Raw genomic sequence first — 14,287 nt, 5'->3', positions numbered from 1 at the left:
GCTGGTAGGAAGCTTGCTTCCTCCATAGCAGTTGCATTCAGTTCTTGAAATATATGCAGGCATAATCATGGTCCTTAAATCCTATCCTAAGCACTTAGCAAAGTATAATTCCAGACCCAGATGAAGGTCCATTTAAAAAAGATGAAATTTGATTTGTTTCTTTGTAAAACCTTTACTGATTTGCACACAATTGAACTGGCTGGCTGATTGCTGCTATAAAGATTAAATTAAGTATGGAATAATTCTGCATTCAGACTGAATGGATCTCAGGAAGGTGTAGAAAAAAACTTGTGCTGCACTGTGCAGAATAATCTGTGATCAGAGTATTAAGAGGCAAATAAAAGCTGCAGGACTTAAAGGCCCAGGCCATGCCTTGGAAATATAAATGTACAACTTGCATATCAGTGCCAACAAATTATTTTGGTAATTATTGACGTTGTGGAGAAAATGCAGCAACTAATGTTTGCACAGCAAAGTCCCAGAAATAGAAATTAAATTAACATACAAGTTAGTTTCATGTCGATTCAGGGATACATGTTGGCCAGAACACTAGGGCTCCCCAGCTCTTTTTTTAACTAGTGCTGTGTAATCCTTCGCCTGAACTAGCAGATTAGACACTTGCCTTTAATTCTCCACATGAATGGCAGCACTTTCAACAGTGCTGCACTACCTTAGTAGCAATATTGTCCTAGATCCAGAGAAAGAAGCCAGTTAAAAATGGACACGCCTAAAGGGAAGATTCCAGCTTTTTTCAACCTAGAGTGAGAGTCAGCCTCAGTGGAAAGATCCCATTGCCCAAAGCCCTAATGTGCACAAGAGCCTGATTTCAAAACTGAAGTGAAGCCTGATGCTCACTCAGCTGATCGCCAGAGAAGTCTGAAATAAAAAAGTTTTGTACGAGTTTCATTGAAGACCGAGTCTATGCTTTCTAAAATGGCTTTGGTTGCACTTGCAAAAATATAAATCATGAACCTCAAGTTTTTCTTTTCAATTGTTCTTTGTACTTGTTTCCTCCTCCAAACAAGGTCCTGCTATTTTCCCAGTTTGCATAGTTTACAGAGAGCTGGACCCAAGCCTCTGTCATTCAGCTCTTTTGCTTTGATAAAACATAAATGTAAAGCACACTTCACAGCTGAATTGGCAAAAGTTTCCCCAATTATATCAGTTAAGTGCCTTATTAGCTCCTTGAAGCGTGTTGAAGGATCAATAATAAGGCATGTTGTATTAGCTGATTTTTTGCTGTCCTGAGTAAAAAAAATGTGTTGCACAAAATTGCCCAAATAAAAACATCCACATCACCCCTTTTGTTAGCTGACTGCTATAAAATACATTTTAAAAATCAATCCATCTTTCTTAATAAAACAGAAAAAAATTAGCCAATATGCATATCAGTTACATTCTAAATTAAGCTATGTTAACTTCAAATCCCCAAACCGGTGCTATTCACTTCACATTTTCAAATTAATTCAACACTTCAATTCCTGCAAAGTTCCTTTCTATTTTCTCCACCAGTAATTTGCAGCAAGCTAAATTCTGCCTGCTGCAACATCTGATGCTGTATTTCCTCCTAGCTTTTTTTAAAAATGTGTTTATTGACCAGACTTTGAGACAGTATCTACTAAATTTAAAAAAACAGTGTCACTTAAGAAGGTTTACAACAAACCAGCTGCATGCAATTCACAGCACTACATATAATTTAAAGAGAAAGTCAAATTGGGAAAACTCACATGGCAAGCAGGTAAACAACATTACTTATCTCCCAGTTTCTCCATTTTTTTGTTTTTCTTTCCATTTTACTTTCTGGTTGACTTCTGAATGAAAGGGAGAAGCATCTCTGAAAGTGAAACAGAAGGTTGATTTGAGGCTATTTGTTGTGTGATTGCAAGGTTATCATAGCCCATGTGACAATCAACTTCCTGTTATAAACTCCCCAGCTTCTGTAACTGTGAATGGCTGGGCTATTTTTATGCTGGTATACAACAACAAATTTTGCCATTTTTATTGCTCCAACTATCACTTTTATTATGTCTTACTGTGCTTCAGACCAAGAGGCTACAGAGAGATGCTCTTGGCACTAGCTATGAACCACAAGGATTAAAATGTTACTCCTTGTTAATGGTGCAGCAAGTATATTAAACCAGCTGTTACGTTGATAGGCCATAGAACAAATATTTTTTGATTGGATAGTTTCCATGTTATCCTTGGGATGACCTATTTTTATACAAGCACATATAGTTGACAAGACAAAACCAAAACATATATACCTTGTCAAATGGTACTCATCAAAATCAGTGTTAAATAAAAGTAATTATTCCTGCATATTTCTCTGAATTCCTGCATATACCTGGTCTGCACTAATGTCATAGTTACCATATTAATCCCTGAACCACCATCTTCTCACCGTTAGCACTGACTTCCCTAGAGGAGAGAGAGAGGACCTGCTATTGGTAACAAGACGAGTGTTGGCATTTAGTGCTTCAGGCCACACCAGTATGGTCTAATCAGGTGCTCCATGTCTTGCCCTGGAAGCAATTACCTTCTATGGGTTAACTGGTGGAACATCTTCTGTACCCTGAGATGCATATTGTACGGCACTGTTTGGAGACCACAAGTGAAACATACTAAGTCAGTAGGTGTCTTATTATCCTTTGACCTCTTTTGTCTCCAACAAGCATTCTCAACAACAGTATCAACTCCGAAACAGGAATCCAGCTACCATCCATCTTTCTGGATGTGACCTTGATATAAGATTTTAGCAGGCCGACACCCCTGTGCAATTTCTGAGGTTTTTTTTTGTGTATGGCATCTTTGTAATGGATCCAGATACCACAATCATGTGGACTGGATCAGTCATTATTAATAGCTATTGATTCTTGCTCCATAACTAATCCATAAATGTCAGGAACCAGTGGACTGCAGAGGACTGTAATGAGGAAATCATCGAATACTTGAAGGAGCTGGCTTCTGCATATTTTCATGGATAAGTCTATAAACATCCTTCAGATGGTATGATACCTTTCTTTTGGATGAAACATTTAGAATTGATTATTTCTTTGTGTTAGAATGAGTAAATAGCTTGCCCTTCCTTTTATCTACCTTTGAATTCATCATGATTTATTTCGGACCTAATGAAGCATTTACTGTGCAATTTTCAGCATCTCCAGCTTCAGTATTGAAACAAACTAGGTAATGAATGGACTGATGATATGAGGCCTATTGACTTGCATGGGTCAAGTGAATACATGGAAATTATTTAAAGTAAATCTTTTGCACAATTTCAGGGGATGCTCTAACTGCATTATTAGTCTAATCCATAAAATGTTCAAAAAGCAAAAAAAAAACAGGTGTTAGAAAACTGTAGTAACAGAAAATATGGAAATACACAGCAGCATCTGTGGAGAGGGAAACTGAGTTAAAGTTTTAGTTCCGATGAAAATTCTCAGTAATCAAGTTATGTCATGCTGCAGGTTGAGTTGCAGGTAAGACTGCAACGAGTTGCAGGTAAGACTGCGACAAGTTGCAGTCAAGACCACCACACCAGGTGGGTGGCACAGGTTTGCAGGTGCTGTGTGAGGGAGCTGTTTTGCATGCCTGACGTTGTCTGCAACTGGTTGTCACACAGTGGGAGTTTGGTTCTACAGCAGAAACAAGACATAAATCTGATGCATTGTGCTGAAACATTAACTCTCATCCTAAGGTAGAACCAGTGGAACACCAGTCCCCTGGCATGGGCTTGTGACCTGGTCAGAATGCTCACCATCCTCTGCACTTGTTCTTCCTCATATACGAATAGTGCCCTTTCCTCAAATTCAATTTGAGGGGAGAAAATCTCCACATGTGACTTGTTGGGTCTATTAGCCTGTCTCTGTACTAGATATTCCATTTAAAAAGATAATTTAGATCTTAAAGGCAAGGGATTTTGCTGTTATTTGTTATTGTTAGTGAGATGCTCTTAAGGTTTGAGAGAGGGAGAGTGAAAGGTATAGAGAGGGAGGGAGAGAGGACTTGTAAGTTGAAAAATAATGCCCCTTATCTTTAAGGTCAAGACTATCCTCTTAAGCACTAGTTGGCCAGGTTTTGTTGCTTGCAGTTGATAAACACACCTCCTTTCAAAGAGGCAATTTATAAATGAAGAACCTTAACCTGCAAATTTGAACCCCATTCCTTTAAATTGAGATAATGGTGTCATGGTCACAGTGAGTAAAACAATGCAAAGCTCCTGAATTAAGTCATGAATACATTGATTAGCTATAGGAGTTTCACCGATTAATCCAGGAGATCCAATAATGTTGGTCAATTTTTCTCAACATATTAAATTCTTGAGATATCAGAAGTATCAAAGCACAAACATCCTCAAAGTGGAGAGGCTGAGGATGCTACCTCTGTTAACCTTGTAGCTCCAACCACAGAAGCATTTGTGTAGCACCTTCAACAAAGCAAAATATCCCAAGGCGCTTGCTATCAACCATAAATTAACACTGACTTACATAGGGAAATAAAAGGGCAGGTAATCAAAAGATATGTCAAAGATATAGATTTAAAGGGGAAAGGATGGTAAGTGGATGTTGTAGTTTAGGAAGGGAATTCTAGACCTTACTGCTTTGGTATTGAAGACATGGCTGCCAAAGATGGTTTCACTTCAGGGATAGTCAAGAAGCTAGAATTGGAGGAGCATTGGTACCTCAGAATCTGAAAGGGCTGGGGGAAGTTGTGGAAATATAAATGCTTGAGATCATGGATGGATCTGAGAGTCAGGATAGAAATTTTAAAATTGAGCCATTGCTTAACTGGGAGTCAGTGTAAGTCAGCAAAGGAGACTGATCGGCAATCGCCGCTTTGTGTGAATTAGGATGTGGGCAGTAGAGATTTCGATCACCCCATCTGCATGGCTAATTTAGGGTGCCAGCCAGGAGACAAGTCCAGAGGGATCAGAAGCATAAATATGGAGACCAAAGAAAATTTCAACATCCTCCAGCAATAATAAGGTTGTATATTTATTGTGTTTTAAGAATGTGTGTTAAAATAAGAGGAAGTAAGTAATTGAACATTAAGGAAAACCAGTAGAATTATACCACAATGGTGGTATTCTGTGTTCTTCAGGTACAATGCACATATATATTCTTCAAGTGCCTTCCTGGTCATGTGTAGCACTGATGGAAAACTCATTGGAAATTCAAGCCCAAAATTTCTTAATCATTTTATAGTTCCTAAACTCTAAGATTTAAATACTGTTCATAGTTTGTTGTAAGTATTTAAGTGGAAGATAAGTAAATGAAGAAGGAATATTATCTGCAAATTTTGCATTAAGCTCTTAATCCAAAGTATTAATTTTGACTGTATGATAGTTCATAATGAGTTAAAGCACTTGTATCTTCATTGTCTTAATTGTAAATACATATCAGAAGGGATGTAAAAATGGCTGTCAGTTTGTTTTAATCCATTTTGTACTTTGCACAACTTCAAAATTACCTCTCAGTAAGTGCTCCACCAGGGAGCTCTGGTCTGCTCCACCCTCTGTTTCTCCTCAGGCCAAAATCAATCCATTACTAAGCACCCACCATCTTATCTACTTTAAGACTTACAATTCTGCTTAAGTTGCAGTCTTTTGTGCATCTGAGTACATCATATTCTGGACTGAATAACTCGCCTCCTAACTCCCTAAAGCCTGTACACCATCAACAAGACTCATGTTGGGAATGTGATGGAATACTCTCCACTTGCCTGGGTGAGTGCAACTTCAACAACACTCATGAAACTTGACACCACACAGAATATAGCAGCCCACTTGATAGGCACCCCATCCACAACCACCTCACTCACTCCATCACCGATACAGAGTAGCCGCAGATTGTACCATCTACAGGATGCACGGCAGCAACTCACCAGAACTCCTTGGACAGCGCCTTCCAAATCCATGACCTCTACTAGCTAGAAGGACAAGGGCAGCAAAAGCATGGGAATATCACCATCTAGAAGTTGGCCTACAAGCCACACATCATCCTGATTTGGAAATGTATCACCGTTCCTTCCTGGAAGTCCTGGAATTCCTTCCCATGAAGGACTTGTAGGACTGCTACAGTCCTTGAAGAGTGGGTATGCTGCAACAGCATTGTGATATACCCACTCTTCAAGGACTGTAACAGTTTAAGAAGGCAGTTTGCCACCACCTTCTCAAGGGCAATTAGTGATGGGCAATTAAATGCTGGCTCAGCCTGCAAAGCCCGCATCCCTTGAATGAATAATGTAAAAGCTTCCCGCTGCCTTTTGAAATGGCATGCCTCAATGAAATCAAAGAGGTCAGTCATGCAATAAGCTCTCACTTTGACCTCATCCTAATGCTGTTTTCTAGGTCAGTACCATGAAAGTAATAGTTAAATTTATATCTGACAATGAAATGCATTACTTTATTCATGTGATGCTTCTGTATTGTCTAGATCTGTTTAGTTGCCTTTTTTGCTTTGAAAATGGTGCTACATTTATATATTTTAAAAGGCCAGGATCTCTTTGCCTTCCTGATAATGGCTGCCAGTTCCTCAGAAACCTCTTCTCTTGTGTCTCTTAGTATCTGTGATAAATACCCTTTAACCTTGTGGAGTTATTGTTTTGAGACATTTTTGTCAGTCTAATGTTCGCTATTAGTCATCTTAAGTTCCTTAATTCGTCTTGGATAATAGAGAACACAACACTTATCTTTTTAATGAATACTTGTCGGAAATAAGTTGTTTAGTTTATTTGCCATTTTATGCTCATTTAATATGTAAGCATACCTTAGAGATTTCCTCCTACTCTGATCACTTTCTCCTTGGTATAGAACTGGCACCTCTTGCTCTCAGTTCTATCGGGATTCCAACAGTCCTGAAATGTTGACCATCCCTTTACCTCCACAGATGCTGCTTGACCCATTGAGTTCTTTCAGCAGTTTTTTTTTGCTCCAGGTTCCAGCATCTGCAGCTTCTTGTGTCTCTGGCACTTTTTGCTTTTGAGTTTCTCATCTGGAGTCATGGTTATTTTCTGCTATAAAAAGCACAGGTTTTAATGATTCCAAAAGGTTCAATCTTTTTGAAGATTTAGGTGACTTGTTTATCCTTTTATATTCTAACTGGATTTTTTTGCGTCCATGATTATGTTTCATCTGTTCCCATTTGCCTTGAAGCATATTCTATTCTTTCTCTGCTTACATGTTGTTGAACAGTTTCCCCCAACTTTTTCCTTAAGATCATTCATCACTCTTTGAAGTTACATATTACCTTCTGCATCTCAATATTTCTGAAATCAGAATCTATATCATTGGACCTAATTTAGGTGAATTATCTTCAAATTCAACTATTAATTCTTGGAAAATTTAAGCTAATATACACAAAAATCTTGTGCATAAATTTAAGCATTAGCAGGAAAGAGTTAAACTGCTTCATCTCTAACTCCACTAATTCCTGCACTTTCAATTGTAATGTTGACGTATGTAAAACAACAGGTTCTATGCCTGTTGTGTACTTAGATGATTGGCCTTAGCTAAGACGTAGAAGAGGCACTACACTTGATTTAGCACACCAGGGTTTACTTAGCAAAGGATTCTGCTCCTAGTCACTGCTGGATATAAGACATTAAAGGATGTTCCTGAGAAGAGCATTGGCTTCATCGCCATTATCTCTTGTGGAATAATAGACCAGCTGGGCAGTCAAGATTCAGGCTTAATCACAAAGAATATCCACTGGAGGGGAGTATAGACTAAGTTTTGGAAATAAGATAGCGACCAGTGTGGTCTCTCCTCTTGCATTGCAGAGAATGGAGGTCATTGAAAGTAGTGTGTTACACTTCAGATTGGGAGTGGGATGATTGGAAGAGAAGGCTGAAAAGTGAGAGCATGCGGAGGGAATGTAGATATTCTGGGGTTGGAAGCGAAGGAGACAGTGGATATGAGGGAAGAGTTTCCAAGGAGATGGTTAGGGAGGTTATGGAGAGAGGATGGCGAGAGATCAGGGGCATTATGAGGATATTAAGAAGAAGGAAGTTTAATGGGGACAAAATGCTAAGAATAAGAAGTTAAAAAATAAATGAAGAATGCTTGGAATGATGTCTGGATATCCAGTGAGTGTTGGGTTCTTTAACTACTGCTGAAGCAGGCCTCAACCTTTTGTTTGCAAGCCTTGCAAAGGATTGGTGTTTTTGCACATGTACGGAGGATCAGGTTGAGTATTGAGTCATGGAGTCAAACAGCATGGAATCAGGCCCTTTGGCCCACCATGCCCATGTTGACCATCAACTATCCAACTATACTGATCCCATTTATCAGCACGGTCTGTATCTTTCCATCCCTTGATGATTCATGTATTCTTGTAGGTGCTTCATAAATGTTGTGAGAATCCCTGCATCTACCACCACCCCACCCCCCCCCCCCCCACCCTCCTAAGGCAGTGCATTCCAAATTCCAACTGCTCTCCAGATGAAAACAAAACTTGCTATGCATACCTCCTACATTCATTTCCAAATTGTTAATGTAATGCATGGTGCATCATTGGTCACAGTCTTCCAATCACAAAAATAACCTTCCACGATCACCCTCTGCTTTCTATTATCAAACTAATTTTGGATCCAATTTGCCAACATGCCCTGGATCCCATGTGGGACCTTGTTTAAAGTGTTACTGATGTCCATGTAGACTAAATCAACGGCACTGCCTCATCAATACACTTTGTTATCTATTCAAAAAATTCCATCAGGTTGTTCAGATAGTATCTGGAAATGTGATTTTTTGCATAAATGAACTCAAAAGGCTTTTGTACTATATTCTCTTCCACTATGCTTAACATGTTGCGTTATGCTAAGGATGGGAGAATTTATAACTGAAGTGAAATACTGTGGCACCCGAATTATAAAACTAGCTTCAGGAGATTAGTGAAGTTAACTTTAATTAAAAGAGATATATTGTAAACATCCAGTGTATTTCACTTGTCATGAAACCAGATAATTTTTTGATATACAAATGAATATTTGCATATTTAAATCAAAGCATTATGACCTTTCTTTCATATCTGTGATTCTTGGATCGTAACAGAAGTTATTTCTTTTCATGCTCCTATGTAAAAAAAAATCTGTGAAGCAGCGATAACATTTTCTTTGGTGAAAAGGCAGATATTGATGTCATTGTGGCTAATTTCTGTTGCGGTAATAAATGCTGAGACACAAATAGCATCAGCAGGGAGCAGTCCAGTACAGTTGGCTGAGAGCATGAGAGCCATGAATTAAGGTTGTGCAGGGCAGCTGGGACAGACAGCACTGCAGTGAGCGTTGGACATTTCCATTACTGAGTGTTGGTTCTTTGACCTTCTATGTGGGCCCAGTTCTTTTATATGCAACACCATCTACACCCTACGTCAATGGCAAATAGAAACTTTTTCAGGTGCTGAATTTTTACGACTGGGACAGAACACATAGAGTTATAGAGCCATAGAGTAATACAGCACAGAAACAGGACCTTCGGCCCAACTTGTCCATGCCGACCAAGGTGCTCACTTAAGCTTGTCCTATTTGCCCGCATTTGGCCTGTATTCCTCTCAACCTTTCCTATCCATATACTTATCCCAATATCTTTTAAATATTGTTATTGTACCTGTCTCATCTACATTCTCTGGCGGTTCATTCCATATACGCATGAAGAAGTTGCCCCTCAAGTCCCTTTAAATCTTCCCCCTCTCACTTTAAACCTATGAACCCTAGTTTTTGATTTCCTTTCCCTGGGAAAAAAGACTGCGTGCATTCACCCTATCTATGTCCTCATAATTTTATACACCTCTATAAGATCACCCCTCAGTCTCCTATGCCCCAAGGAATGAAATCCTATCCTGCCCAAACTCTCCCTATAACTCAGATCCTCGAGTTCTGGATAGCACAACAGAAGTCTTGGTCTCCAGCACTGGCCTGAGCCTAAGATGGTGATGGCATCTTCAACCAGCCCCGCCACTTGTGGCTGCCCCTGCATTGCTCTGGCAGATTCCTCAGAGCACAACGGGGCGGCACGATCTTCCACAGGTCTCCCAACTCTCAGGCTGCGCTTGTGCCGGGTTAAACTTGATGCAAGCACAGCAAGTGACATGCAGTTGAGTGAGAGACACCAGTTCCTGCAGGAAAGGTAAGTAATTATGTTTTAATAAAATGTTACTTTCAATACTTTTAATCACATATTAGTTTGTGGACTGTACCTCGCTTTTCAAAATGTGATTTTAAAAATATTTTTTACAATGTTGTTTGATTTGGGGGTCTTTTCAAAATAAATGTCTCCAGTGTTCCTGAATGTTGTCAAGGCTGTTCATAAATATTCAGTGGCCCTGACTGCACCGACAACTTTGACAGCCCATGTCTGGTGCAGAGCGGCCAGGGATGTGGGGGTGTTGTGTGGAGGCATTGGCTGTCAAAGGGTTTCTGAGAGTCCAGCCAGCTCTCTGGGCCTTCCCAAAGTGCTGGGAGCTAGTTCCCAGCTGGAAGGCTGCAGTACTGGATCAACAGCAGTTTTATCCCTTTAACTTTTTGGCCCCATCTTCTCATAGGGTCAGAATCTGCTCACAGTCCACGAGTTGAGAAATGGTGTGTGCAGTACTGTAAAGCTTATGTTACTGGACTGGGAATCCACGTCTGAACTGATAATCCAGTGTGTTCGCATCTCACCATCTACAATCTGAGAATTTAAATTTGGTTTTAATAATTCCTCTCACAGCAGGATGTAGGATATTGCACATATAATCATCCAGACTCACCTCTACATTATGAGAAGATTATTCAGAGGAAGCGTGAAAACAGGACCCTTTCTCCCTGTTTAAATGGATGCAAAGAAAAGACTTGATACTTCTTAAAAAAAATAACGTCCGGAAGCTCTCCCAACATTATCCTTCGACCGACATCACAAAATCAGATTAGATGCTCATTTATCTCACCGTCTGTGTGAACTTGCTGTGCAGGCATTTATTGTCAACAACATCTCAAATGTAATTCATCATTGTGAATCATTTTAGAACACCCTGAAGGCACAGAAGTGCCCTGACACATTTTTTTTCTCACTGGTTTCAAGTAGGCAAGACAGGATTGTGCAGGGGGTAGAGTGCTACTGACTGCACCCATGTTGCCCTACACTTACTCCACCAGCACCTGGCACCTTTTATTAATTGTAAACAATGCCTGTACTTAATGTACAGCTGATTTGGAATCAGAGGAGGCACACCAAGGAGGTCTGCGCCCACAATTCCGGCAGCAGGTATTAATCTTGTTGTCCTATGCCATCCTTGAATCCTGTCTTTATTCCAGTGAGGCCACTGAGTTATAGGATGACTGCAGGATAGCAGAGATTATTTCCTCCAGATAAAACCCATGAATCCAGACAGAAATTTGCTCATAACTGCAGAGAAAGCGTACAATGAGGTGCCATTTGATATGTGCTATTTGTGCATGTTCTATAAGGAGAGGTAGGACAAACTTGCGTTGTTTTCTCTGGAGGGCAGAGGGGAGATCGGACAGAGATTTATAAGATCATGAGAGGCATAGATAGAGGAGACAACTGGTATCTTTTTCCTAGGGTCGAACTATCTAATACTAGAGGACAAGCCCTTCAGTTGAGAGGGGGTAAGTTCAAAGGAGATGCGCGGGGCAAGTTTTTTACACAGAGAGTGGTAGGTGCCTGGAATGCACTGCCTGGGGTGGTGGTGGAAACAAATATGATAGAGGCATTCAAGAGGCTCTTAGATAGGGACATGGACGTGCGGAGAATAGAGGCATATGGACATTGTGTAGGCAGAAGGGATAAGTTCGGCTCGGTATTTAATTACTAGTTTAATTGGTTCGGCACAGCATCGTGGGCCGAAGAGCCGGTTCTGTGCTGTACTGTTCTATGTTCTATGATATGCACCAGCCAGGGTCTCCAACAACACTAAATTTTATTGAAGGCTTTACAGGATTTAAAATGACAAGACAGGGTTGACAGAATCCACATAGTGAGTGACCCGACAAGGCAGTGGCTTATAGGTGAGAATGTTATATCTGATGCATAAGCAGCAGCTGCCAGGTTCTTCAGAGCGCTTGAGGCATTCTTCACTTTGCACAACCTGCGACCAACCAATCACATGTTCAGCAATCCTCCACTGAGACACTGCAGAACATTTATTCACAGTCATTGTCAAGTTACTTGGAAGGCCACTTTCCACATAGATACAAGATTGGACAGGGTGGGGAAGTGTCAGAAAGCAGTCTTGTGATACAAAGGAAATTTATCAACAGTACATTTTATCAGATTCTGTGTGTGGGCTGCAGCAGGATGCTCTGCACAGACAGACTGTCAAAGGGGGAATGGGCACCATGGTGTCCTGAGAAAGGGATACAGACGCCCCTCACATGGAGCCTTGGCTCTTCTCCCGTGATGGGACTTTGTCGTCCCTTCTGCTCGAGTAAAGAAAATCAGGAATGTACCATGTGGACTGTGAAGATTATGATAGTTGTTCCAGTGTCCTGGTAGCTGACACACAATGCATGAAGAATGATTGGATCCCACTTCCGTAGCTTTGAGTGGTCTGTGGAGTGTGCAAGCTGCTCATGCAAAGGCAGTCTTAAAGGGGCCAGGTTCTAGGCTGCTGCCTGTCGCTCTCATTTAAGTAACCTGTTTCCCTGGTTTTCCTTTGGACTGCCTCCACTCCATCCACACCGATATCTCTCACCGTTGGATAGGAACCTGACCTGGTGGATTCTCTTCCAGTGGTGGGCCCCACAAACTTATGACCCTAGCCTGACTGAAACCCATGGAAAGGCAATGGGCCAAGTGCTGGAAACTGGGAATAGTACAGTTGGGTACAATGATGATCAGTATTGACATGGTGGGCTGAAGGGCCTGTTTCTGTGGTGTATTATTTTACGAATCCATGGAACACCATTTGTCAGCCGCACAAACTGGCCTGACCACCCCCTAATGCCTGACACACCCCTGACAATCGATACCCTAATGACTGCCCAGCACAGGCCCCAGCCATTGAGTCCCATTCCCAATGAGCCATCCTGTTACGGATTAGGTTATATTGGTGAATATCCCTTTAAGACATAGCACAGTAGTGTGTGTGTGTGTGTGTGTGTGTGGCGTGATTATGACAACAACAGGAGATAAGGATGTGATGACGTTTTTGGAGCAGTCAGTCAGTCAGTCAGAAGAGAGAGAGAGAGAGGGAGAGAGACACCCTGCCTGCTGGTCTCTGTATCAATGGATGAAAAACAATAACTGTGTCTGTCGTTACAATCCACGTATGGATTTTTGGAATAATCCAGTGGAGTCCACTTTGTCGTTAACCTGTAGAAGGAAACAGGTATTTGTGTGGATGGCCATGTCTTGAATGTCTTTCGGGGTGGCAGATACTTCGGAACAAAGGAATGCAGATCATCAGTGATTGAGGTGCCGTATGGGTTCCATCATGGAACATTTGGATTTGGTAATTACTCTCTATTTTCTCTCTGCATTTCCTCTTCAGTCGACGGTGGTTTTGAAGAAGCCTTTGCACATGTTTCACTTTATGGCTTGCTGAACTGAATTTTGAGACCTATTCCTGGACTTGGAGTTTGGGAAGTTGCCACACATACACTTCGAGATTAGTCTTTGCGGTTAATGTTTATGTAGCGACTCACCGTCTGAGCAAGCGAAACGGCTCAGCGGTCGGGTCGCACGTCGTCGGAGCGGCGAGGCCCAAGATGGCGTTGGGCCTTCGTCTTCCCCAAGCGACGGGGAGAACCCGCGCGCGGGAAAAGTTTGATGACGTAGCGCATAAGTCATTTCCTTTTTCGGTGGGCGGGAACCATTCCTCTTAAAAGGCCCGCGCAAGGCGGGAAAATAAATCAGTTTTTGTTCTGCAGTCTACCGACTAGTGTCTTGCTTTCACATCGCAGTAGCAACCACTACATTGGTGACCCCGATGGTCCATACGGATTTTGGACCTGCACAATGGATGACAACGCAGCAGCCAACGCAGTGGCACTCATGCTGCCCACCTTTTGGACGCTTCAGCCCAGCGTCAGGTTCAACCAGGCTGAAGCACAATTCCAACTTCGGCAGATCCCCTCCAACTCCACAAAGTACTATCACGTGGTTAGCTCTCTGGACCAGGAGATAGCCGCCCAGGTCGGAGACTTCATCTAGTCTCCTCCGGAGGAAGGCAAGTACCTCGCTTTCAAAGACCTTCTTATTTGGACCTTCAGCATCTCCTGTCGCGAGCACGCTGCCTGCCTGCTTCATCTCGATGGCCTGGGGGACAGATCCCCATCGGCCCTAATG

The sequence above is a fragment of the Pristis pectinata genome, chromosome 2 (genome assembly GCF_009764475.1).
Source record: "Pristis pectinata isolate sPriPec2 chromosome 2, sPriPec2.1.pri, whole genome shotgun sequence".
In the NCBI taxonomy this organism is placed as follows: Eukaryota; Metazoa; Chordata; class Chondrichthyes; order Rhinopristiformes; family Pristidae; genus Pristis; species Pristis pectinata.
This window is presented reverse-complemented; position numbering follows the sequence as displayed.